The sequence below is a fragment of the Narcine bancroftii genome, chromosome 9 (genome assembly GCF_036971445.1).
Source record: "Narcine bancroftii isolate sNarBan1 chromosome 9, sNarBan1.hap1, whole genome shotgun sequence".
NCBI classification, from domain to species: Eukaryota; Metazoa; Chordata; class Chondrichthyes; order Torpediniformes; family Narcinidae; genus Narcine; species Narcine bancroftii.
The window spans coordinates 95035635-95061410 of record NC_091477.1 but is presented as its reverse complement, the minus strand read 5'-3'; the positions used below and the strand labels follow the sequence as shown (position 1 = coordinate 95061410).

Genomic DNA, 25776 nt, shown 5'->3' with positions numbered 1-25776 from the left:
ATGCTGGAGAAACTCAGCAGGTCAAATAGTGTCCTTTATATAGCAAAGATAATAAATAACTGATGTTTCAGGCTTGAAGGTTGACGAAGGGTTCAAGCCCGAAATGTTGGTTATGTATTTTTTATCTTTGCTATATAAAGGACACTATTTGACCTGCTGAGTTTCTCCAGCATTGTGTTTTTACTTCAACTTAGGTGCCTGCAGACATTCGTGTTTTACTTCTTTTAACTAACTACATGAAATTTAAGGCCTTAAAGTTGCCACTGCCTCACGTTGGCGATTCTGGAGTGGGTCCAGAAGTCAATCCTTCCCGAGTCTATTAGGCAATCAAGAGTCTCACCATTCACCTCCCCCTTCATAGTCAACCGTTCTAGTCCATAACATCCTCCAAGCTTTACAGTCAATTGAGCTATCACAGGGGATCTCACCTCGCCGTAACTTGAAGTTGATTCAGCCTGTCCGTCTGAAGTTTCCCCTTTTCACAGTTATCTTCCATTCCTGCAGCTCCAGGACACATTTTCTTGGTGCTTCTCTTCTTCTTCTTATCAGTGGGAGTACTTTTCGCTTTACACGCTTTAGCGAAGTGGCCGAGTTTCCCACAATAGCTGCAGGTAGAAAATCGAGCCAGACACTTCTGTCTGGGGTGTTAGCTCTTATCACAGAAGTTGCATTTTTCAGGGATTCGCCCTTTTCTTTCCTTTGGGGTTCCAGCACTCCTGGATGTTTCCTTTTCGGTTTCTAGCATTTCACTGGACCGCATGGCACTTCTCAGTGTTTGACCAGAGTGACTGCCTGGTAGTAGGTTAAGGGCTCCGACTCCATCAGCCTCTGTCGGATGTAACTGGAGTCAATTCCGTTGACAAAAGCATCCAGCTTCAAGGCATTGCGGTGTTGTTGCACATTGACTGTCCTGACATCACATTCATTTGCCAGCGAGTCGAGGGCCAATGCATAAGCAGCATCACTTTCCCTGGGTTTCTGGCATCTAGTCAGCACTGGTGTCGAGCAAGCACTACGTTCCATGGCGCCTCATAGTAAGCAGTCAGACATTCCCGGGCTATAGCCAGAGTGGTAGCTCCTTGTGTTACAGCGAAAGGGACCTCACCCAGCAGAGAATTCAGGTGGTCCCACTGTATCGCCTCATTGACCACATTGTTTCGAGCCATGTAGTAATCAAAACAAGCAATCCAGTGGTTGAAAATTTCTCTGGCCCTCAGGGCAGACTGGTCGATTGTCAGCTGCTCTGGCTTGAGTGCTGCATCCATTTCTGCTAATAAAATTAAAGTGCCAGTTGATGAAGTAGACAAAGATGATGTGGTCAAACAATAATCATGGCTTTTATTAGCAGAAACTCATGGTACAATAATGAAAGACAATAGGTGCATATACAGTTATACCCAAGGGGAGTGTCCTTAACAGTAGAGATAATGCACAGCCAATGTTAGTACAGCAAGGCTCGCCAGAGGGGTGACAGGCAGCTTGGCAGACATTCACTACGTTAGTGTAATCCATGTTCTCCACAGCTGATGTGACAAACGTTAAAAAAAAAGCTTGGAGAATAAACAGCACAATGCTATTATAGCTCAGTAACCGGAGTTCAAATCAGTGGTCTGTAAGGAGTTTGTACTTTCTCCCTGTGTTTGTGTTTCCTCCCACCCTTCAAAATGTTTGGGGGTTGTAAGCAAATTGGGGTATTTGGGCAGCAGGCTTATGGGCTGAATGGGCTTGTTACCATGCTGTATATCAGTGGATCTCAAACTTTTTCTTCCACTCACATACCTCTTTAATTAATCCCTATGCCATTGGTGCTCTGTGATTAGTGAGGGAGCACTTTACTATGATGGTATATGGAAGGGAAGGTTGAGAACCACTGCTCTAGACCCAATTGTTACTGAAATATTTTGCTTGGGAAAAATTGTCATTGGCCCATATCCTTTGGAGTTATAAAACCGTGCGCATAACGAGTCAATTAGGTATGATTAAAACAGTGGTTTTGAAACTTTTTCTTTCCACTCACATACCACCTTAAGCAATCCCTTACTAATCACAGAGCACCTATGGCATAGGAAATACTTAAAGTGGTATGTGAGTGGAAAGAAAAAAGTTGAGAACCACTGCTGTACATCCAAATTAAATTTAAATATTAAATTAAAAATGGAATAGATAAAGTGTAGGGAAGGTAGTTGTTGGAATCTGCGAGGTTGAAGGTTCTCCATTCTGATACATCTGACCTGTGATGCTATCTTCCATGTCAGTGCTACAATATGTCTTTCTTTTTCCTCATATTTGTTCATCTCCCTGTGATAGATAATAAGCCTGAAACCATGTCTGTTCTATTTCTTGCATTTCTCACAATCCAATCCACCCATCCAAAATAATGAGAAAATTTATCTTATTCTCATCTTCCATCTAATCCAAGTCCTCTTTCTTGGTGTAATGAGGGTTTTATTTGTGCCTATTCCAATTTGAATATTGCTTTTGGCAATAATGATGCATTCTCCTCAACATGAGGAAACCAAATGCTGATTGGGAGACTAAGTAGAACATCTCCATTTAGTACATAAGTATAACCCTGAAGTATAACTCCATCAGCCAGCTCCCCACCATGACTACCAGCCCCCCCACATCTCCATCGGGCACACAAAACTCAAAACGGTCAACCAGTTTACCTATCTCGGCTGCACCATTTCATCAGATGCAAGGATCGACAACGAGATAGACAACAGACTCTCCAAGGCAAATAGCGCCTTTGGAAGACTACACAAAAGAGTCTGGAAAAACAACCAACTGAAAAACCTCACAAAGATTAACGTATACAGAGCCGTTGTCATACCCACACTCCTGTTCGGCTCCGAATCATGGGTCCACTACCGGCATCACCTACGGCTCCTAGAACGCTTCCACCAGCGTTGTCTCCGCTCCATCCTCAAAATTCATTGGAGCGACTTCATCCCTAAAGAAATCTCTTGGTGCCTGCCACATTGACCACCGCCAGTGGGCTGATATCGCCTCAAACCGTGCATCTTGGCGCCTCACAGTTCGGCGGGCAGCAACCTCCTTTGAAGAAGACCGCAGAGCCCACCTCACTGACAAAAGACAAAGGAGGAAAAACCCAACACCCAACCCCAACCAACCAATTTTCCCCTGCAACCATGTCTGCCTGTCCCACATCGGACTTGTCAGCCACAATCGAGCCTGCAGCTGACGTGGACTTTTACCCCCTCCATAAATCTTCGTCCACGAAGCCAAGCCAAAGAAAAAGATAACCCTGAATTTTCAGTTGCCAGTCAGTAATCTTCATCCCATTTCTATTCTCATCTCCCTGTCTTTGTCCTCCTGCACTGTTTCAATGAAGCTCAGGGAACAGCATCTCATCATCTATCCACGTGGATTATATCTTTCTTTGTTTAACATTCAATTTATCTGTTTAGGACAAAAAACTGTGCCAGTCTTAACATAGAACATCACAGTACAGGTCCTTCGGCTCACAATCTTGTGCTGACCTCCATAAACCTAAACCTATCAATCTAATCCTTTCCTAACTCATAATCTATTTTTCTTGCATCTATCTGCCCAGGAGTCTTTTCAATCTCCCTATTGTTCCAAACTCCCCCACCACCCCTGGTAATGCATTCCAGGCACTCACTATTCTCTATGTAAAATATTATCCCTCATAGCTCTCCTAAACATTCCTCCCTTCCTTATATAGATCTCCTCTGGTATTTACTGTTAATTTCAGATTGTATTTATTTATTTCTATTTATAACTGCCCCTATACCTTACTTATGGTCTATCAGCACTTTATCATTCAATCTTTCATATCATAGAACTTCCCTTTTGTTTTCTCTACCCCTTCCCCATTTCACTTCAACATACAACTTGTTTTTCTCTTTGACATTCCTTAATCCTAGTGAATGAATATTCGACTGAAACATTGACTCCCTTTCTCTATCCACAGATGTCGTCTGACAAGTCAAGCATTTCCAACAATGTCTATTTTACTTTAGATTTCCATCATCTGCAATATTTTGTTGTATAATGATTATTTTTACAATAATTAGGAAAATGTAGCATTGCATTGCGAACAATGATTACTCAAGACTAATTTTCTGTTTCTTATAAATAAACATTGGCTTTGTACGGAGTAAATATAAACTCATTTTATTTTCTTTAACTCTCACAAATGTATTGAGCCTATCATGTTATTTTAAAATGAGTTTTAAAACTACAGTAATACTTATGGGTGGTGGCAGGACGGTGCATCATTCTTTTCTTTTTTGAAGGGCACATAGAAGGCATTGAGCTCATCTGAACGAGATGTAGTGCAGGAGATAATACTACCTCATTTCACTTTATAGTTGTGATACCTTTCAAGCCATGCAACAGCCTCTTTGTGCCCTCTAAGACTCCTGCTAAGTCAGAAATTGTCTTTTTGCATTGGTATGGCTTTTCAGAGGTTGAACCTGTCTTCCTGTACATCTCCAAATTGCCTGATCTGAATGCCACAGATCAGGGCTTCAACAGGTTGTAATCTCTTGGTACATCCATGCCTTGTGATTCAGATTCATTCAGATACCTTTAATAGGAACACAATTATCTACATATTTTCTGATGAACATTGGTATAAGGCATTGGTGAGACAGCTCCCGGAGTAGAGTTCAGTTTTGGCTTCCTTAACTTAGGAAATGTTGCAAATGGAGTCCAGTATGATGGCAAGTTTGGTGTAGAGATCAATTAGACAGATTGTTGTCTCTACCACTTAGAAGCATGAGAGAAAAGATTTCTTGATGAGCTTGGCAGGCTAGAGGGAAGAAAGATATTTCCCTTGACTCGGACCAGAGTGTACAATTTCAGAATGAATAAGCCATTTAGTATTAAAATGAAACAAACATTTTTCTTTCAGGGGGTTGTAAATTCTTTTCAATTCAGTATCCTGAAGGCCAATGAAGGTTCAGTCCCTACTTTTATTTAGAAAAATACAGAGATAGAGAAATTCTGGGCATTAAGGAGTCAAGAAATATTCAGATGGTACTGAAAAATGACACTAATATCAGCCAGGATCTTAATAACTGGAAGAACAGGTTGGAAGGGCTGGATGGGCTACTCCTGCTTCTATGTCATATATTTCTATCCTCTTATTTTCTCAAGAGATAAAAATAAAGGTAACGAAAAGCTGAGCAAGATTCAAAATGGGAAAGTTAGCTGGTCTGAACAGTACAGGAACAGGTCTTCAGTCTACAATGCCTATGTCAGCCATGAAGCCAATTTGAAGTAATCCCATTTCCCTGCACATGATCTATATTTCTCCATTCCCTTCCTGTTCATGTGCCTGTCCAAATGTCTGTTGAATGTTGCTTTTGTATCTGTTCCATTACTTTCTCCAGCAGCTCAATCCATGCACCTACCACTCTCTGATTTAAAAAAAAACACAAGCCTGGAAATTTCCTTTTAACTTTCCCTTGCACCTTAAAGCTATGGCCTCAAGAATTTGAAATTCTACCATGGGAAAAAGAGTCATAGAGTTAAACAATACAAAAACAAACCCTTCAGTCTGCCTCATCCATGACTACAAAGTTACTCATGTGAACTAGACGCATTTTCCTGCACTCCAAAGTTCAAAGTTCAGATTTATTGTCAGGGTACATACATATCACATACAACCCCAAGATTATTTTTTCCTGCAGGCCAGGCAGAATTTCTACTTATCGGTAGTGCAAACTGTACTCAAGAAAAAGATGTGCATAGAAAAGAGAGAAATGTAAACAATTTGACTGTGCATTACAGAGAAATAAACATTCAGAAATAATATGCAAAGTAAGAGCCCTTAAATGAGTCTATAATTGAGTTTTTTGTTTAGGAATCTGATAATAGGAGTAGCAAGTATTCCTGAATCTGGTGATACGAGTCTTGTGGCACCTATATCTCTTTTCTGATGGCAGCAGTGACAGCAGAGCATGTTCTAGATGGTGTGGATCCTTGATGATTGTTGTGCTCTCCAACAACAGCATTCCATGTTGATTTTCTTGATGGTGGAGAGTTTTGACTTTGATGTATGGGCTATGTCAACCTTTTGTAGGCTTTCATCTCAGAGGTATTGATCCCCCCCATACCAGGCCATGATGCAGCTGGTCAGCACACTTTCCACTACACATTTGTAGAAGTTTGCCAAAGTTTCCGATGTCATATCAAAAATCTGCAAGCTCCTGAGGAAGTAGAGGAGCTGACATGCTTTCTTCACAATGACATTAGTATGTTGGGTCCAGGAAAGGTCCGGCGAATTAATGACTCCAAAGAATTTAAATTTGCTCACCCTCTCATCCTATGATCCCCCCAATGATCACTGGATCATACACCTCTGATTTTCCCTTCCTAAATCAGCTCCTTGGTTTTGGTAATTTTGAGAAAGTGCAAGATTGATGTTTTTGAACTCCTGCTGACTCATCGCCCATTTTTATATAGCCCACTACTTTGATATGTCATCAAATTTTAGATAGTATTGTTGTCGTACCGAGCCATAGTTGTAAAGCAAATAGAGCAGAGGACTAAAGACATAGTTCTGTGGTGCTCCAGTGCTGGTGGAAATTGTGGAGATGTTCTTGCCAATCTACACTTACTGGGGTCTGGGGGGGAGGGGCAGCTAGGAAACTTAGGATCCAATAACACAGTAGGATATTGAGGCACAGGTCTTGGGGTTTGCTGATCAGTTTTGAGCGAATGATGGTGTTGATTGCCAAACTGTAGTTGATAAAGAGCATCCTGATTTATGCCACTTTGTGGTCCAAGTGTTCCAGGTTTCAGTGCAGAGCCAGTGAAATGGCATCTACCATAGACCTGTACTGTGGTAGGAAAATTGGAATGGATACAAGTCGCTACCCAAAACAGGAGATGATATGCTTCAACACCAGCCTCTTAAACACTTCATTACTGTGGATGTGAGTGCCACTAGTCAATGCTTATTTAGCCACTCTCTTCTTGGATACTAGTACAATTGAGGCCTGTTTGAAAAAGGTGGGTTCCATGCCCTGTCAGATTGAGATGTTGAAGATATCCATGAGTGCACTGCCAGATGTTCAGCACAGGTTTTCAGTACTCAGCAAGCTGTATCTCTCTAATCTTTCTTATGCATGTACCTGTCCATATGGCCTTTAAACCTCAATTGTATCCACCTGAATCACTTCCTCTGCAGTTCATTCCATATATACACCACTCTCAGTTGGAAAAGTTGCTCCTCAGGTCCCTTTTAAACCTTTCACCTTCATATTAAAACTGTGCCTTCTTGTTTTAGATTCAGTTACCCTGGAGAACTGACGATTTAGCTATCAATGCCCCTCATGATGTTGTGTACCTCTATAATATCACCCCACAACCTCCAAAGCCCCAGGGACAAATGTCAGCCTATCCAGCCTAACGCTATATCTCAAATTCTCCAGTCCCATTTATATAATTATTCTGCACCCTTCCCATAGCAACTGCAAGCAGTAGTAGAAATGTGGCCTTACCAACATAGTGTACAGCTTAATATAACATTCAAATTCTTGTATTAAATGCCCTGATGAATGTACGTCAAACACCTTCCTTACCTCCTAGCTGATGCACCTCTCTCAGAAAATTACGTGTTTCCACTAAGTCTCTCTGTTCTATAACACTCCCCAGGCTTAACCATTTACTGTGAAAGTCCTGCCCTGTTTGATTTAACAAAATGCAAAAACTTGCACTTATCTAAATTAAACTCCATCTGCCATTTCTCAGTCTACAAACTAAGATCCCATTGTAATCTTAAATAAACTTCCTCATTTCCCACTATAATTTTAGCACTATCTTCAAACTTGCAAACCTGCCACCTATTTTTTCATCCAAATTATTGATGTAAATGACAAATAACAGTGGACCTGACACTAATCAGTGCAGCACCCACTTTGTCACAGACTTTCTGTCTGTAAAACAACATTTCATCCTCATTCTGTCATCTACCAAACTGCTAATTTTGTATTGATTTGGCTAACTCACCCTGAATCCAATGTGATCCAACCTTCCAGTACAACCTACCATGTAGACTCCAACTATCAACCCTAATTGTGCCTCTCATAATTTTATATACCTCTATCAGGTTCCCGTCAGCTCCAACACTCCAGAGAAAACAATTGTTTTCTTCCATTCTCTCGTTGTTCTCTAATCCAATCAGCATCCTGTTGAACCTCTTTTTCGCCATTCTAAATCCTCCAGATCTTTCCACTAATGCAGTAATCTAAACTGAACACAATACTTCAAATGTAAGGTAACAATACAGCTGCAACATGACTTCCCAACTATGATACTCAACATCCTAACTGAAGAGTCATGCCATAGGTCTTCTTTACCCCTTTATTTACTTGTGTTGCAACTTTCAGGGAGCAATGGTCTTGCATCCCAAGATCCTTCTGTACATCAATACTCTTCAGAGTCCTGCCATTTACTGTTTATTTTCCTCTTGTATTTGTACAAATTAAACTCGATCTGCCATTTCTCAGAACACATTTCCAATTAGTCTATTTTTCTACTAAATCCTATAACAACATTCCTCATTATCCACAACTTGTGTGGACTGCAAACCTACCAATTAGCCACCTAAATTTTCTTCCATTTATTTATTATCTCATAAATTAAATACATTCCCCAGCATCCTGGAATGCAACAATGGAATTTACAGAGGCTCCTCACAATCTTTCAATCTGTTTTAGACATGTGAATGATGCCAGAGAACTTGAGGACTGCAAACATTAACTCCAGCAATTACAATCTAATCACTCAACATCAGTGGTAGAATTACTTATCCAAAGCAACACAAATTTCCACGTGGGAAATTGTTAATTTTTTTAATCATGTGACAGTTTTAAGGCCAACAAGTTTCAACTGGCTTTTATGACTTTACATAAAAGGATAGAGGATTTTATTGCAAATGATGTTCTGAATTTGTACTTCCAAAAAGCATTTTATGAGGTGTGACATGAGGTACCTGAAGTAAAATTAAAGCAATGATTCAAAACTGCAAAACAGAAAACAGAAAAAAAGTTTATCCTAATAAAATGGATTTCAGTATTAAGAGCATAGCTTCAAAGTCTGCAGATATCACAAGCTCAAGAATGTAAATAATACTTAGACAAGGAGTATAACATTCTTTGAAAGGACATATAGCGAAATGGGTAAACAAATGGCACAGGAAATTTAATGCAGGAAAGGGAGAACTGATTAGGAGACTGAGAAGAGACAAAATTTTAAGAAAAGGGTCCTGGAGCAAAGAATCCTGGGGATATGGAAGTTTGTTTTATGAATAGTGAGATATTGAAAGGTAATTCAGAATGAACTGAGTATTCCTTAACTAAGAAATTACATATTTTTAATAGCGAAAGTGCAGAGTTTTCCAGATAGATTCCTGCAATGACATCTATTGTATGGAAAGAAATTCAGCAGAGTAGGTCTTTATGGGAAAATGAGATGCAATTTTATTGAAATGCAAAATTATAAATTGGCTTAGATTTGTAGATCTGGGATGATATTTTTCTGGCAGGAATCTCTAGACCTCCTAGTGAGATGAGAAGCAATTTCCTCATCAAGTAGATAGCCATCTGGTGTCATCCTATCAGAGATAATCCTATTGTTCTACCTATTCCTCTCCCCCATATTTACTGTGACATATTAATAAGTTGCTTTCTTTTCCAGTTCAAATGAAGGATCCTAAACCACAAATGTCACTGTTTTTTTCTTTCCACATATGCTGCCTGATCTGCTGAGTGTTTCCATTATTTTCAACTTAAAAGATTTCCAGCATCCACAGCTTCTTTTGATTATCAATTACCAGTGAATCTTTGGTAGTCTCTGCCCAAGAAAGATGTGAAGGCTCAGTCATATAATAGATTTAATTGATTTTTTTGTTATTAAAGAGAATCAAGGAATATTAGGTTAGTGAATGAGCACAGCCCTCACATCAATTTTTTTTAAAATGCCTGCCATTACCTTATTAAATGGCAGACCAGACAGGAGATTCTGAATGTCCTTCTCCAATTTCTATTCTTTATGTTCTGATCTTCTTAAAGCCCAGATGGGATCCACAAATTTGTAGAATGCATCATAAGTTAAGTTAATCAGCACTCCCCAACTGTTCACACATTTGGAATTCAAGTCTTAAAGGGTACAGATAAGATTTATGAGACTGGAAGCAATGATTAAAGACATTAACTATATAGAGAGACCATAAACATTGTGATTACTCTCCTTTGAGCAGAGAAGCTAAGGAAAATATGATAGACATTTAAAATCTTGAAATGCTTGACAAATATAATCTGGTAAAACCTATTCTAGTGACAAAGGGTCAGACAAAGACACACTGACTAGAGGGAACACAGGTACGAAAAAAAATTAATTAGCTTGTTGGTCTCTTTAAAAAATTTTTTTTTAAAATTAGGACATAAAGGCCATTTAGACTGTAACAGGTCATTTTGGCCCACGAGTCCGTGCCGCCCAATTTACACCCAACTAATCTACACCCAGGTATGTTTTGAACGATGGGAGGAAACTAAAGCACTTGGGGAAAACTCATGTCGGCAAGGGGAGAACGTACAAACTCCTTATAGACAGCGCAGGATTAAATCCCCAGTCTCGATTGCTGGCGTTGTGCTAACCACTATGTCAACCATGCTGGGAATGCCCTGATGGAAACATTTTTTCCTCAAAACGAACTAGATAAATACTTGAAACAAAAAAATATTGTTGGACCATGGAAAACAGCAGAATCAGAATTTATTGTCATGGACAGGTCATGAAATTTGTTGTTCTGCAGCAACATTACAGGTGCAAATATTGCTATAAATTACATTTTTTAAATAAATAAATTAGTGCAAAAGAAGAGAAACTGAGGCAGTGTCTGTGGTTTATTGTCCATTCAGAAATTGGATGGTGGAGAGGAAGAAGCTGTTTTTGTTCTTTTGGGTGTTCGATTTCAGGCTCCTTTACCTTCTTCCTGATCTTTCAAAAGCTCTTTCAAGAAGCCATCATGATTAAGGAGATCAAATAGCTTATTTCTGTGCTGTATCATTCAACTTTTCTGGGGTTAAGTTTATATGTGAGATGCATCAATTTTCCTTCAACTTATTTCTTTACATCCTGTGATGTAACCATTAGTCAGTCTAATACCAAAGATATTCAATGGAACTGCAAAACTAACTCACCCATTTTCTTTTGCAACAAATATTGCTATGAAATTATTCACAAAAAGTTAGGACAAAAAAATTAATACATAAGAGTCAATTAATACATAGGGACAGCAGTAATGATAAAATCAAGATATTTTCTTCACAATTTCAGATAGTCCATTGTATTTCATATCCAAAATAATTACTGGTACTTTGAGAAAATATGATTTTACCATTAAGTTCTTGCATAAACAATATTTGTCCATTGAGTCCATACATATTGGGAAAATTACTGTACATAAATTTTGTACTGATTTCTCCCTTTGAGGCTACGCAAGTATTTCAGATATATGAGAATTTTGTTCTTCAGTGAACCACATGTTTCTGTCACCCAATGTAACGTCCAAATACCAATGAACTAAACTAGCTTAATTTTAATTTGATGCCTGGTTATTGAGCTACTACTAGTTATTTCTTGTATTTTTTCATGAGATGTGGGTGTCACTGCCAATCTATTCCCAATGTTTTTGGTATTCCCATGGTAACACACTATGAATATTGCACAGAATTGAATAAAGCTTTAATTAAATTCTCAATATTTTTCTGGACTGTGGATGCTTCTCCTCTATGGTGGATGGTGCTTTTAACTGGGTTCCTTAATCACCATCAGATCTATACTAGAGACAGTTGGAGAATTCAGGAGCATCAAACAATCTGTTGGAGAAACCCTGGGTTGAGCAGCATCAGTGAGAGAAAGTATTGTTAACATTTTGGGCTGCAATACTTCATAAAGACCTGTGAACACACACACATAGGATTCCCTATATCATCAACTTCTGCTTCTGCTTTGTGAATTATCCTCTGGAATTTCTGGTAATATCAACACGATTTCTCAGCAAACACTTTCCTTCCAAGATGTTCTGGTACAGTCTTCTAATTTCACCAATCTTCACGTCCTATCCACAACACCTTACTGTGCAATTAAAATAATTACAATACCTGCTCTTTTGTCTCCACAGAATACAGACATTTTGTTTTGTTTTCTCTGTCCTCCACTCCACTTTTTACAGCTTAAGGCCTGTTTGGCTCTAATTTTTCCAAGTTCTGATGCTATGATCAGTTTTAAACATTACCTCTGCTTCTCTCATTGCTTATGCTTCCTGGCCTGCTGCATGATCCAGAAATTTCTGCTTTTATTTCAAATGTTCATTAATTGCAGTATTCAGCTTTTGTGTAAAAAAAAATTGTATGTCTATATTTTTCCAGTTTGAGTCTACCATCATCTAACTGCATAAACAACCAGGAAAAATAGCATTTCTCCACACACAATACACATCACATTAAAAAAAAAATCACATATACTTAAAGGTACCAGTAAAATATAAAATAAACATATAAATATTTTTGAATTATTTACTCTTTTCATTTGTAGATACCAAGGTTATAGAACACTGTTCACCATCTCACAGCCTGCAAGAAGAAGCTATTTCCCAGCTGGAAGACCTGATTTTGATGATTCTGTATGTCCTTCCTGAAGGTAGTAGGTCAAACATACTAAGTAATGAATGGTAAGGGTTCTCTCTAATTCTTTGGGCCGTATTTAAGCATTGCTCCCAGTGAGTGTCATTAATTGAGGAAAGGAAGGCCCCAGTGATAATCACAACTGATTTAATGATCCTCTGCATGTGTTCTTTTCTGATACTTAGCAGCTACCATACCACACAATAATGCAGCCTGTCAGGAACACACTTAATTGTGGACTTTTAAAACATTCTCAGTTTGGGGGCCAGAGCCCTTAACCTGCTGAAACTTCTTGACTAATGAGGTATTATGGGTCCAGGTTAGGTTGTCCATAATTTTCACATCAAGGAACTTTAAGCTCTCCATTCTCTCTAATGACTGTCATTGATGTGTGGTGGAAAGGCGTTGACCTTTATCTTCCTGAAGTCCATGATGATATCTTTGTCTTATCCATGTTGAAACTCAGGTTGTTGTTTGTTAACATTTGATGAGCTTCCCAACATCCTTTCTGTAAGCTGACTCATCATTGTTGCTGATGAGGCCAACTACTGTTATATATCCACAGATTTCATGATTCTGTTTGAACTAAATCTTCTGGTGCAGACCTGAGTCAGCAGCATTAATAGTGGACTGAGCACACAACCCTGAGTTGTACCAATACTCAATGTGATGGCACCAGCAATTTTGCTGCCAACTTGGCCTGACTGTGAACTTTCAGTCAACAAGTCCAGCATCAAGTTGCAGAGAGGGGTGTGGCATCACAGTGAGGTCAATTTATCCACCAGATCTGAGGTATGATCATGTTGAACGCCAACTGAAGACAATGAACATCATTTTCTAGTTGGGTCAAGGGGGAGTGGAAGGTCAAGGCCTTAACATCAAAGGAGGAGCAGTTTGGATGGTCCATTGTCGTTGGAAGGTGTGATTCGATGTATTCTATTACAGGTTTCTCAAAGCACTTCATGATGACAGAGTATGAATGATGGAAGCATTTAACATGAAAATGATTTAATGTTTTTTGTGCAAATATACTGAATTTCTTCTTCAGGATGTGTACTTCTCTTGGCTGGATAGATAAGGGTCCGGCCATTTAGAACTGAGAAGTAACTTATTCATACATTTTTCACATAAAATAGGAACAACATGGGGGCTTTTATACTGAGATCAATAAGACTTTGGATAGAAAGGGAATCCTTTTAGTGGGATGGTACAGGAAAAATGGCATTGGAGTAGAAGATCTGCCATAACTTTGATGAATGGTGGAACAGATTGCAATATTCCTCATATTCTTTCTTCATTCATCTGACAATTTCTTCTTTGTTTCATTATTTCCACTTATTTTAGTTGTCACTTATAATTGACAAAGCATTTTCCTCTCTGGAAAAAAATTGACCTGCCAGATGTTTCCAGCATTTTCTGATGCATTCCTAAAATACCGAATGACATAATATTAAAATAAATCTCATTCAGGTTATAACCAAGTGCCCTCATCCAAACTACCAGATGAAAAAATTCAACAGGTTCAGTCACCCTTTTCTTTTCACAAACTCTTATCATATGTCCTACCAGCTCTTTATCCTAGGATTTGGACCCATATCCTATATCCTATCCAAGTGCAGCACACCAAGATCAAACATACATTTAGACTCCCCCCCCACTTTCGCATTTCACTTTACAACTTTCTGCTTCATGTTTCTCATTCCCTCTGCAAGATATTAGGGATGTAATGGAAGTATTTATAGATCACATGGCTACAGAAATCCAATTGATTGAGAGAGATGGAGTACAGAATCAGGAAAGGAAATAATAAGGCTAGTAAAAGAGAAATAAAAGAGAAATGAGAAAAAACCACAATAAGTGCAGAAAATCCTCAGATTAATAAACACATCTGGCTGCCAGACACAAACGGAAACAGCCAGAGTGAGTGAAAGCGAGACAAAAGTAAAAGAGGCACTGGTTATTTCAGAGCAATTCCTCTACGAAGCCATACATTTCCGGTTACAAGCACGCTTCACAACAGTACGAGAAGACAAGTTGGACCCCAGTGTCCCAGGTCAAAAGGCTATCCTTTGATATTATGTGCCCACTTTCTCCATCCAACAAAGGCAAGAAACTGATGCACAATAGCTCAATGAAAAACGCGTGTGATCACGATCAGCTCTGTATACTGCGCACAGAACCCCTTGATCCCAAAACAAAAATATTCGATCTAATATCTGAATATTAAGAATGTTTTGTAGTCGTTAAAAACGTTTCCCATATTTCCTGAGGCTATGGGTCTCGGTTTTCGCTGAAGCAGGTCGGGTAATTCTTTTAGCTATTCTCAGAAAATGGGTGTGTTGAGGAGATTGTTGTACTTAAATCACATTTTTGATACCTGCAATTATATAATGTTGCTCAATACGACGCCTTGACGAAACTGAACCGAGTTCTCCTGCACATGTAAATGCACTGAAGGGTTCAAGAACGTCTTTCGACGAGCATCGTTTTTATTATTTAAAAATGATTATCCCTAATTCTCCAACCGACCAAAGCCGAGTAACATTCTTAACAAATGAGACTATAAATTATTCTTGAGGGAAAATATTGAACACTTTCAGTTTTCCGTAAAGAACCGTGCAGCATTTTAATCAATTCATGAATAATCAACTTACTTCCTTAGAAAACATCAGGTACCCGGCACAAATGCCACCATTATAATTCTTCAGTGGCAATAGAGATTGACGTGAAATAAATTTATCATTTGTTTTGGCAATGGGTTATGAAATTTAATTAAAACCTGTATATGTCGTATTTTATATTATATTGAATTAAGACCCATTTTCAGCTTGATAACGACAGCAATTTTCCAACAAAAATGTTATAATCCACATCAATGAGCACATCGAGTGTATTTATTACAATGTTTGTAAAGCTACGAAAACACGCCGTAAGCAAACCAAAACGTAAAAATAATTACATATAGTTTAAAATAGAACAGATTAAAGACTGCACTGCCTCAGCAATATGATCTTGTACAATTATTCTGAGGCCATTATGTATTTTTTTACATATTTGTGACATCATGCCCCACTTCGATATGTAATGCAACCTCAACTCCTCTTAATTATTAGTAAATTAATATCATGTAATTTGTGCGGTTCATTTGAATTAAATCTGCTGGAAATTGATTCGATCCGCTAATGGTACAGGCGACGAAAGATGTGCAATTGAAATGAAAAAATACTAGTAATTTGGACAGATATAACGGACAAGATGCACACACACCAAAAAAAAAACCCTTCTTTATATTTTTTTCAGTTTGTAAAACCAACCATCCGACTACAATCTTAGCATTTTTTTTTTGAAAACTGCATCACTGTTTATGATACATCTCCGAGATCGGTAACTGACTCACATACTAACAAGTATATTTTTCATGGAACTATACCCACTGGACATTATACGTATAGGTCACGTATACTTACAATAAAAAGAAACGCAAAATTATTTACCAGCGCCAGAAGTTCTCACAATCTGTGATCTTGCCAATCGGTTGATATTTATTCGCTATTCGTGTACATGATGCTAAAAAGAAACACGCGACTTGAAGAATCTTCGTTGCTCTTGCCCTTTTCACTCTATTCGACGATGCGATGCACTCGGCACTTTCAGCTGAGATATTAGTCAGCTCACTGCCATTCAGCAGCAATGGAACAAAAACTGTCGAATTTGTAATAGTTCTTTGCATTCACCACCATTAAAACCCAGCAATCGTTCAACTATATCCACCGGTATAATCCGAGCCACAAGGATTCCAGTGGTGTTTTAACTTAGATTCCGAAATGCCTAATTTTTCCCGCCTTCCTCTGTGGTTTCCATCCTTAGCTCAGACGACCCGAAGGAATTTAAGGTCTTTACGCTATAAACCGTGCACAGTTCGGATGCATTTCTCGAACAGCTTCCGAAATCTGTTTTCGGTGATGAGCTTTTTGACACAGGTTTTACCGTTTGCTTCTTCTCAAAACGGCGCACAGTTACACCTAGCGGCGACCCACTGCTTAACATCTTCCCTTGGCCATAGAATTGTCTTTTGACTGTTCACCTTTTTTCAATGCTGCAATTCTTGGTTTTATTTTGCACCCTCGGACTTAACACATAAGAAAAAGAGTTGCTCAGAATAAGATCGTTAAACTCCTAAAACATATATTCTTCTGGAAATCTTTTGCGGACTTCCTTAAATACGCCACAGACTACACATTCATTAGAGAAATAATGGAAATAAAATTAGTTTTAAAAAAATCTAAATCTCTAGATCATTGCTGGCAGCAAACCAGTGGCTTGTTAAAGGTAAAACTGATTAGACTCACGATGAATTTTGGGGCCAATTAAATAATTTACCTATGGATAGGAAATACTATAACCAAACTAATAAATTATTGCAAATATTTTGTGTAAGACAGCAGGGGTTCCAAAGAAGAGTATGAAAGAAATACAACTGCAGATAAATAATCAAAAGGGACGTTCAAGGAAATCCTATGTCAACTACAATAATTCTATGACTCATCTTAGACACCTGTTTATGAGCTTGAGCCTCCAAGGAAGCCAGTAATACAAACCAGACTAATGGTTATTCCCATGACAGAACATAACATAGGATGTTGTTAATGAGCATTCAGAAAGGCAGAAGCAATTAAAGGACAATAAGCACTCATTTTAATTTTAAAGTTAAGTTTATCATCATTTGATTGTACATGTACAATTCGATGAAACAGCGTTCTCTGGTCCTCGATGCAAAACACACACACAACCAGAGATAACACACGTACAGACAAATAATACATATGCAGGACAGGTATTTTATCTATAAAAATAAATATATAAATATTGTTTAGTACAAATGAGTCTTCGATGGTTAGTGTGAGCAGTTCCTTTGGTCATTCAGCAGTCTCACTGCCCGTGGGAAGAAGCTGGTCCTCAGCTGGTGGTGCTGGCTCTGATACTCCTGTAGGTCTTCCCAATGGGAGCAGTTGAAAGATGCTGTGTGCAGGGTGGAAAGGATCCTCAATGATTTTGCATGCCCTCTTCAGACAATGATCCCGGTATATCACATCAATGGCAGAAGTGGCGTGGGGGTGGGGGGGGGGGGAAGGGACACTCTAGTGATCCTCTCTGCCACTCTTATGGTCCTGTAGATTGACCTCCAATCCATTTCTCTGCAGCAACCATACCACACTGTGATGCAGCCAGCAAGACACTTTCCATAAAGCTCCTTCAGAAGGATGACATAATTGTGGCTGGTAGCCTTGCCCACTTCAGGCTTCTCAGGAAGTGCAGTCGCTGTTGCGCCTTCCTGACAAGTGATGATGAGTGACCACAATACTACAGAGTTGTTGATGTGTAGTGGAGGGTGGTCTTTCTTGGTCTTCCTGAAGTCCATGATCATCTCCTTTGTCTTGTCCATGTTGAGTCTCAAGTTATTACTCTCGCACTATTCATGGGATTTTCCACCTCTTCTCTGTAGTGCAACTCTTCGCACTACATAGAAGAGAGGTCATAATTTTATTTTATTTTGATTCAATAACAAAGGACATAAAGCAAACTTGGTGGATGTTATATAGATAAAGATTCAAAAGACACGATGTTAAGTTAATGATCTTTGAATTGACAGGATGTGAATTGGTAATGAAACTCGTGTTATTCCTAACTTATCTCTGCTGAGAATCTGAATGAGTACACTGAGGCAATCACATACTTTATCAAAACAGCTGTGGATGGGTGTGTCCCCATTAAATCATTCAGGGGTTTCCCCAACCAGAAGCCCTGGATGAACAAATCAATCAGGAACCTGCTGACAGCCAGATCACAGGCATTTAAGTTTGGAGATCCAAATCAGTACAGCAGGAGTAGGTATGACCTGTGGAAAGCTATTGCCCAGGTGAAGTGAAGATTCTGGATGAAAATGGAAACAACAAGGGACACCCGTTAGCTGTGGCAGGGACTAACTGCCATAACCTGTTACAAAACTAAATCCAGTAGAGTAGCAGATGGCAAAGCTTTTCTCCCAGAAGAACTCAATGCCTTCTACGCCTGACCTCCTCCACACCCCTGATGATCCCATCCTGTCCGTATCTGAGGATGGCATGTATCCTGCCTTCAGGAGAGTGAATCCGAGGAAAGCATCTGGGCTGGATGGAGAAACTGGCTAAGTATTAAAGATCTGTGCTGACCAACTTAACAAGGTATTCATGGATTATCTTCAGTATCTCACTCCAACATGGCATGGTACCCACCTGTTTCAAACAGATGCCAATCATACCAGTGCCCAAGAAGAATAAAGTAACCTGCCTTAATAACTATTGACCAGTAGCACTTACAGCAATAGTGATGAAGTACCATATATCAGGTCCTGACTGAGCAGTAACATGGATTCATTCCAGTTTGTCTATTGTAATAACAGGTGGATGCCATCTCACTGGCTCTACACAAAGCCCTGGAACACCTGGACAGCAAAGATGCATTCATCAGGATGCTCTTTATCGACTACATTTTGGCATTTAACACCATCATCCCCTCAAAACTGATCAGCAAACACCAAGACCTGGGGGTTAACAATCCACTATGTAATTGGATCATGGATTTCCTCACCTCCAGACCACAATCAGTGAGGATTGGTAAGAACATCTCCTGTACAATCTCCATCAGTACCAGAGTACCACAGGGCTGTGTTCTTAGCACCCTGTTCTACTCATTTTACAACTATGACTGTAGCTCGGTACAGTAACACCATCTACAAATTTTCCAATGAAACCATGGTAATTAATGTGTTGTATAAAGAAAGAAAACAAGTCAGCATAAAGGATGGAGATTTAAAACTTGGCTGAATGGTGCATCAGCAACAACCTTGAACTCAACTAAGGAGCTGATTGTTGACTTCAGGAAATGAAAACCAGAGGTATAGAATCTAGTGATCAATGGGGGGGAATCAAGAGGTGGAGAGGGTGAGCAAATTTAAGTTTTTGGGAGTCACTATTTCAGAGGCTCTTTCCTGGACCAAACACACCAAAGGGACCATGAAGAAACCACATCAGCACCTCTTCTTCCTCAGGAGTTTGTGGAGGTTTGGTATCACACCTGAAACCCTGGCAAATTTCTACAGAGGTGTGGTGGAAAGTTTGCTGATCAGCTGCATCATGGTCTGGTTTGGGAACACCAATACCTCTGAGCGTAAAGCCCTCCAAAGGGAATTGGAATCAGCCGAAGACATCACAGGTAAAACCCTCCCCACTATTTGTTTTTCTAAAATATGGAACGCTTCCCGAATTTGCGTGTCATCCTTGTGCAGGGGCCATGCTAATCTTCTCTGTATCGTTCCAATTTTAGTATATGTGCTGCCGAAGCGAGCACAAACCCTCCCCACTATTGAATACATCTACAGGGAACACTGCCATCAGAGACCAGCAGCAATCACCAAAGACCCACACCACCCAGTACATGCTCTGTTCTCGATGCTGCCATCAGGAAAGAGCTTTTGGTGCCACAAGACTTGCACCACCACTTTCAGGAACAGCTACTAACCCTCCACCATCAGACTCTTCAACAACAAACTCAATCAGAGACTCATTTAAGGACGCTTTCTTGTGCACTTTATTGATTTTATTTTTGTTCTCGCTGTATTACACAGTCAGTTTGTTTACATTCATTATCTGTTTACAGTTCTTTTATTTGTTTACATGTTTAGCTGTGTACAGTTTATTTTTGCATTACCAATTAATGGTAATTCTGTTATGCCCACAGAAAAAAGGAATCTCAGGGTATGTCATGTATGTATTCTGACAATAAATCTGAAATCTGTTAAGTATAACTAACATTGCATGCTAGCAATGATATCTGGAGTTTTCAATATGCCAAAATATGTACCTGAGCAAGCTGCAATAAATAAAGATGACAAGAAGACTAGGTTGAATGGGGTGCTTTGGGCAAATCAGGATCAATGTAGAAAATTACAAGGAAGCACATTAATGAACATTAATGAACAAAGTATAAGAAATCATAGTTTGAAAAACAATGGGAGAATTAGAAATATCTAGTAATACATATTTTAAAATCCTGACAATAAGGAAAATGCCAGAAAAGCATATGTAAGTTTCCTATTTAGGTGAATGAAATATATGTAGGAGCAAAAATTATAAATGAAATAAAGCCATGAAGTTGAATTTGGACAGGATAATTTAGAGCACAGTTTGAGTATTGAATGCAATTTCAGAATCTACATTATAGTAAGGATATTGGATGCAAGTGCTGGTGAATGACACTAAGAATGATAAACAAGGGCTTAAGAAAATCAGATAATAAAGTGGGAATGGAAATGGAAAGCTGAAACAAAATAGAAAATATAAAGTGCACATATTTTACAGAGTCACATATTTTACCTTTAAACATGTGAATTAAAGTTTGTACAGTTCTTTGAATTTTCTGTTTATATTTTTGGACTTACATCATTCTGTCAACTCAGCTAAAAAAATTATTTAAAATTATATTTGAAAACTATTTGAAAAAAGAACAGGACAGAAAGATACAAGTCCTTAAAAACTGGATTATCATTGGATCTGGTTAAAGACTTGCCCAGACTGTCACTGGATTGATTTGCCTTCTTCAATACAGAAATTTATAATCTCTTATATACTATTCCTGTCCACATAATAATGCATCTTCATCTCATTTATTTTGTGTAAAAATACAAGGTTATATATATATATATATATATATATATATATACACATCCCTATATGAAGTACATTTGGATGTGCAAAATGAAACAAAGGTCCATGCTTGTCTTACAAAACATGCAGTTAAAAGTTATAGCTTTCAATGAAGATACATCAAAAAGTACACAAATGAACCATATGTTGGAACTTGCCATACACCATCCACTATCTTCAGTAACTGCAAGCAACATTGACAACCCCAAATTTAGCTATCCAATATTGCTGGTCTTCTAATCCAAGTAGCAAGGTCAAAATGGCAACTCAACCACATACTGCATAGCACTGAGGTCATGTCTCAGAAAAGCTTTCATAGAAGGCAAAGTTGGGGGCAGAGTTTTTAATATCCAACATACAGCGATACTTAAAAATTATTTAAAACTGAAATAAACTAGTATTTAAAAATAAAATCTCAATAATGCTAATAATGGATTAAAAGCATGAAATAAAATAATTGAAAAATATTGTTATGTTCCTTTGCCAAAAAACATCAGCAGGCTTGGAATTTCCACAAAAATCAGTGGAGTCTCCAAACTTGCACTATGTGTGGAAAATCCTAGCAAGACTCATATAATCGTCGTCGTTGTCGTGGCTATCCCTCTAAATCGAGGATGATGGACTTCGTTCTATTGATCTATTTATGGGCTCTCAAGTGACTTATGATCTTGGCTTTGAAAGATCTTCCACTTTCAGGACAAGTAGTTCCAGATGGCAGATCGGGCTTTGGTTATTGCTGCCTCTCTTTCAATTTACTTCTTTTTTCTTCAGGTTCTGCACATCTGTTGGCTTCAAAAATAGCTGTTCCTTCTCAGATGATGGTTTGCCAGAATTTTCTGTCCTTGGCATTGGCTTCCCAATTATTGATGTTGGTTACATTTCTTCATGTTGGATTTTTAAGAAGTCTTTGAATCTCTTCTGTTGTCCATCTCTTTTATGCTTGCCTTCTTAAAGGTAGGAGTAGAAGATTTGTTTCGACAGACGTTCATCTTCCATTCGAATGATGTAGGCTTCAATGTTTGTTGTTTTTGCTTCATCTAGCACACTGACATTAGTTCTACTATCTTCCCAGCTGATATTTAAGATGTTTCAATGGCAACACTGATGGAACTTTTCAAGTGCCTTCAGATCTTGTTGGTATGTTGTCCAGGTTTCCAATGAGTACAGAAGCATTGGGATTAACATTGCTTTCTACACTAACATTTTGGTGTCTGTTTGAATGTCACAATCATAAAAGACTCTTATTTAGAGGTATCCAAAAGCTGTTCCAGCACATTTAAGATGATGTTGAATCTCGTCACTAAGGTTGACATTGGAAGAGAGGTGAGTTCCAAAATATGGAAAGCGGTCCACATTTTCCAGGGTTGTTTCGCCAAGTTGAATTGATTGTTCTATCCGATTTGTCTCAGTTGGTGATGGTTGGTAGATGATTTTAGTCTTTTTGGATTGATTTTAAGTCCAAGTTTTGTGTATGCATGGTCAAAGGCAGTTGTAGGTGGTATTCTGAAAGAGCTGCAACCTTGTTGTCATCTGCATATTGGAATTCGATGAGGGAACTCATGGAGGTCTTGTTTTTGGACTTGAGATGGACAAAATTGAAAAGTCTGCCATCAGTTCTGTAGACAATTTTTACTCCTGCAGATAGATCATCCTTGATAATGTAGATGATTATATTATTGTAATAGCATATTATCCTTTTAAGAATACTTTCCCACTGTGTGAGTATGCCAAAGTACCTTAGCTTGGCCAAAAATCATACAGCCATCGTTTACATTGTGCCCATTTGTGACTATGTAAAAAAAAAACCCTGCTATCTGGAATTCAAGCAAACTGCAATCTCAAGCAACTAACTAAAATAATGGAGGAAAATATATTTTAAAAGAATAAATAAAAAAATAAATAAAAATTAAAATTTGTAAAATAAATGTTTTCTGAAGCAATACATAAACCTTTGCTGGGAGCAAATATTCAGCCACCGGAGTGCCTTGCTCATGCTTTGTTTATAGCTGCTGTTTGAATAAACTTGTGTTTGAATAAAATGGCTTTGCCCAGGATGAAGAGCTGGTTGATGCCACTCGCCATTGGGGTGACTCTCTTAAAGTGTCTCCTTATCCCTGCTTAGTAAGAGTCTTTATCTTTATTTGTATATTATTAAGTATATTAGAAAGGCTTTATCTATAAACTTGGGGAAGAGGTGTTTAGTGTCTATAATGTTATTATTTGTCTTTCAGGCAATTCCATGGAGGGGGAGAAACCTGGAGATTCAGCAACAGTTAAATGTTTTCAAATAATATGACTGAAAATAAAGTAAAACGCTTTAAAGTTTATATATTCATGCAAGTGGAGTTTGTTCAGTATAAGTACAATATAATATTTTTTGTCTTTTAAACTGTTTATTCTTAATGCAGGTATAATAGTTAGGCATTGTAAGAGTGAGTCTCAAGCAACCAAAAAACTCACTTATGCAGCATCTACCAATCCCCACATTGGCTTTGCTGTATAAAGAGTAAAATAATTGTTGATAACCACTAGATTCCATCATTGGAATTATGGAATGGGTAGCAGGCATGGCAATATCTGTCACTCAATAATGTTGTGATTCTGATTTTGGCAGTGCATACATAGTAGTGATCTATTGAAATTACAATCTCTGAAATGCAGCAGTAGCCATCCCAGTGAAGTAAGTGCCAAACATGACCAGGTCAGTAAGGAATGTTACAATTTTATCAAGATGATGAAAACAAAATAGAAAAGAGAATGATTTAACTAGACCATATGGAAACTGGTATTTCAATCCAACTTGTCCATGGTGACCAAGTTGTCTTGCCAAGCTCGCCCTGTTTGCCCACTTTCGGCTCCTATGCCTCTGAATCTTTCCAATCCATGTACCTGTCTAAATGTCCTTTGAACTTTTCAATTGTACCTGTTTTTACCAATTCCTCTGGCAGTTCATTCCATATACCCACCACCCTCTGAATGCAAAAGGTTGCCCCTTGGGTTCCTTTTTTTCCTTTCACCTTAAATCTATACCTTTCGGTTTAAATTCCCCTACCCTTTGACACAAGGTCAAAGAAGAGGAGAGGATGCAACTTCAATATTAAATTTCAAGTTTTGTGTAATTGCTTTTTTGAGGATACAGAAATGTTTAGCAAAATGTAATGCTTCATTTGTGGTTATTCATCTCCCTCTAGAGGTTAAACAAAGTTAGAAGGAGACTCCAACAACTTTGTATATGATCTGCTCAAAAATATTTCTAATTTCTTATTTCTAATTTACTTGTGTTGTTCATGGAATATATGGATTATGTTGGGGAATATAGGAAAACAGAATTATTTTCTTATTAACATTAAATATTTAGCAGAATTACAATCCAAAATATTCTAGTGTTTCCTGAACCTATAAATATTCCATGGACTATAATAAATAAATCTTATAAAAGGAATATTGTTCTAAACAATTTGAAAACATCTGTAAAATAAATTAACACAAGAACACAATTCCCACAAGTTATGAATTATGATTGAATTAATATTTGAATTTTAAAGATTGTGATGCATTATCTTTAAATCTGACCAAGTTTGTCTCAAAACAAGTTTCCTCTTCATTCAAAACATATGCCCTTTAAAACAAAAGCTAATAAATTCATATAACAGATGATTTAATAAAAATAAAAGGTGTGCACTCTTCCAATTGTGCCCAACATTGTTTTCAATTTTCCAAACATAATCCAACATAGTGGGTTCATCTTTTGATTGTCATTTATCACCTCAGAATAATTGCAAATTTGTTCCTGAGGAAGTGTTCCAGTGAGCTCTTTTGTTGCTGTGGCAATTTTTTTTTTGCACAATCTTGTTATTCAAAGTTTCCACATCATTCAAGACGCAGATATGTTTTTTTAATCAGCAGAAAAAGTATTGTATTTTTTAGTCAAAAACAAAATGTAAAATACGCTAAAACAAGCTTTTAGAATGTTGCCGTAAGTGCTAATAATTTTAATATTTCATTTCAAGCTGTTTGGGTGGAATTGATCATTCAGAAATAAATTATTTTGTACTTTTGCTTTCAATTTTCATGGAAGTCCCTAATATTGGTCAAATGATATGATAAATTACCAAATTTCATTCATAGAACAGTATTCTGGAAAGGAAAAAACCTGCCCAGTTTTAACCAGATGACAGAAATAGTGAAGAGAATAAATACATTTTAAAATGATAAATAAAAAACTGCTGACATATTCTTATTCTTTCAGAGCTCTTGTCAACCCAGATTACATTTATGGCTAAGTTACATGTTCAAAGCCACTATGGCCATAAACAAGTACATTCTTTTTGCAAAAACATCCATGCCCA

General features: G+C 38.0%; 1 protein-coding gene and 1 non-coding gene across 2 annotated transcripts in view; both read right to left on the bottom strand.

Annotated features, from left to right (window-relative positions):
- The window catches only part of nlgn1 (neuroligin 1), a 437869-nt gene that overhangs the window by 381893 nt on the left and 30200 nt on the right, over nucleotides 1-25776 (bottom strand). The gene's annotated exons all lie outside the window — the stretch shown is intronic.
- LOC138743744 (U6 spliceosomal RNA) lies at nucleotides 19966-20072 on the bottom strand. Its single transcript, XR_011345048.1, has one exon. It is a non-coding gene; the product is annotated as a U6 spliceosomal RNA (small nuclear RNA).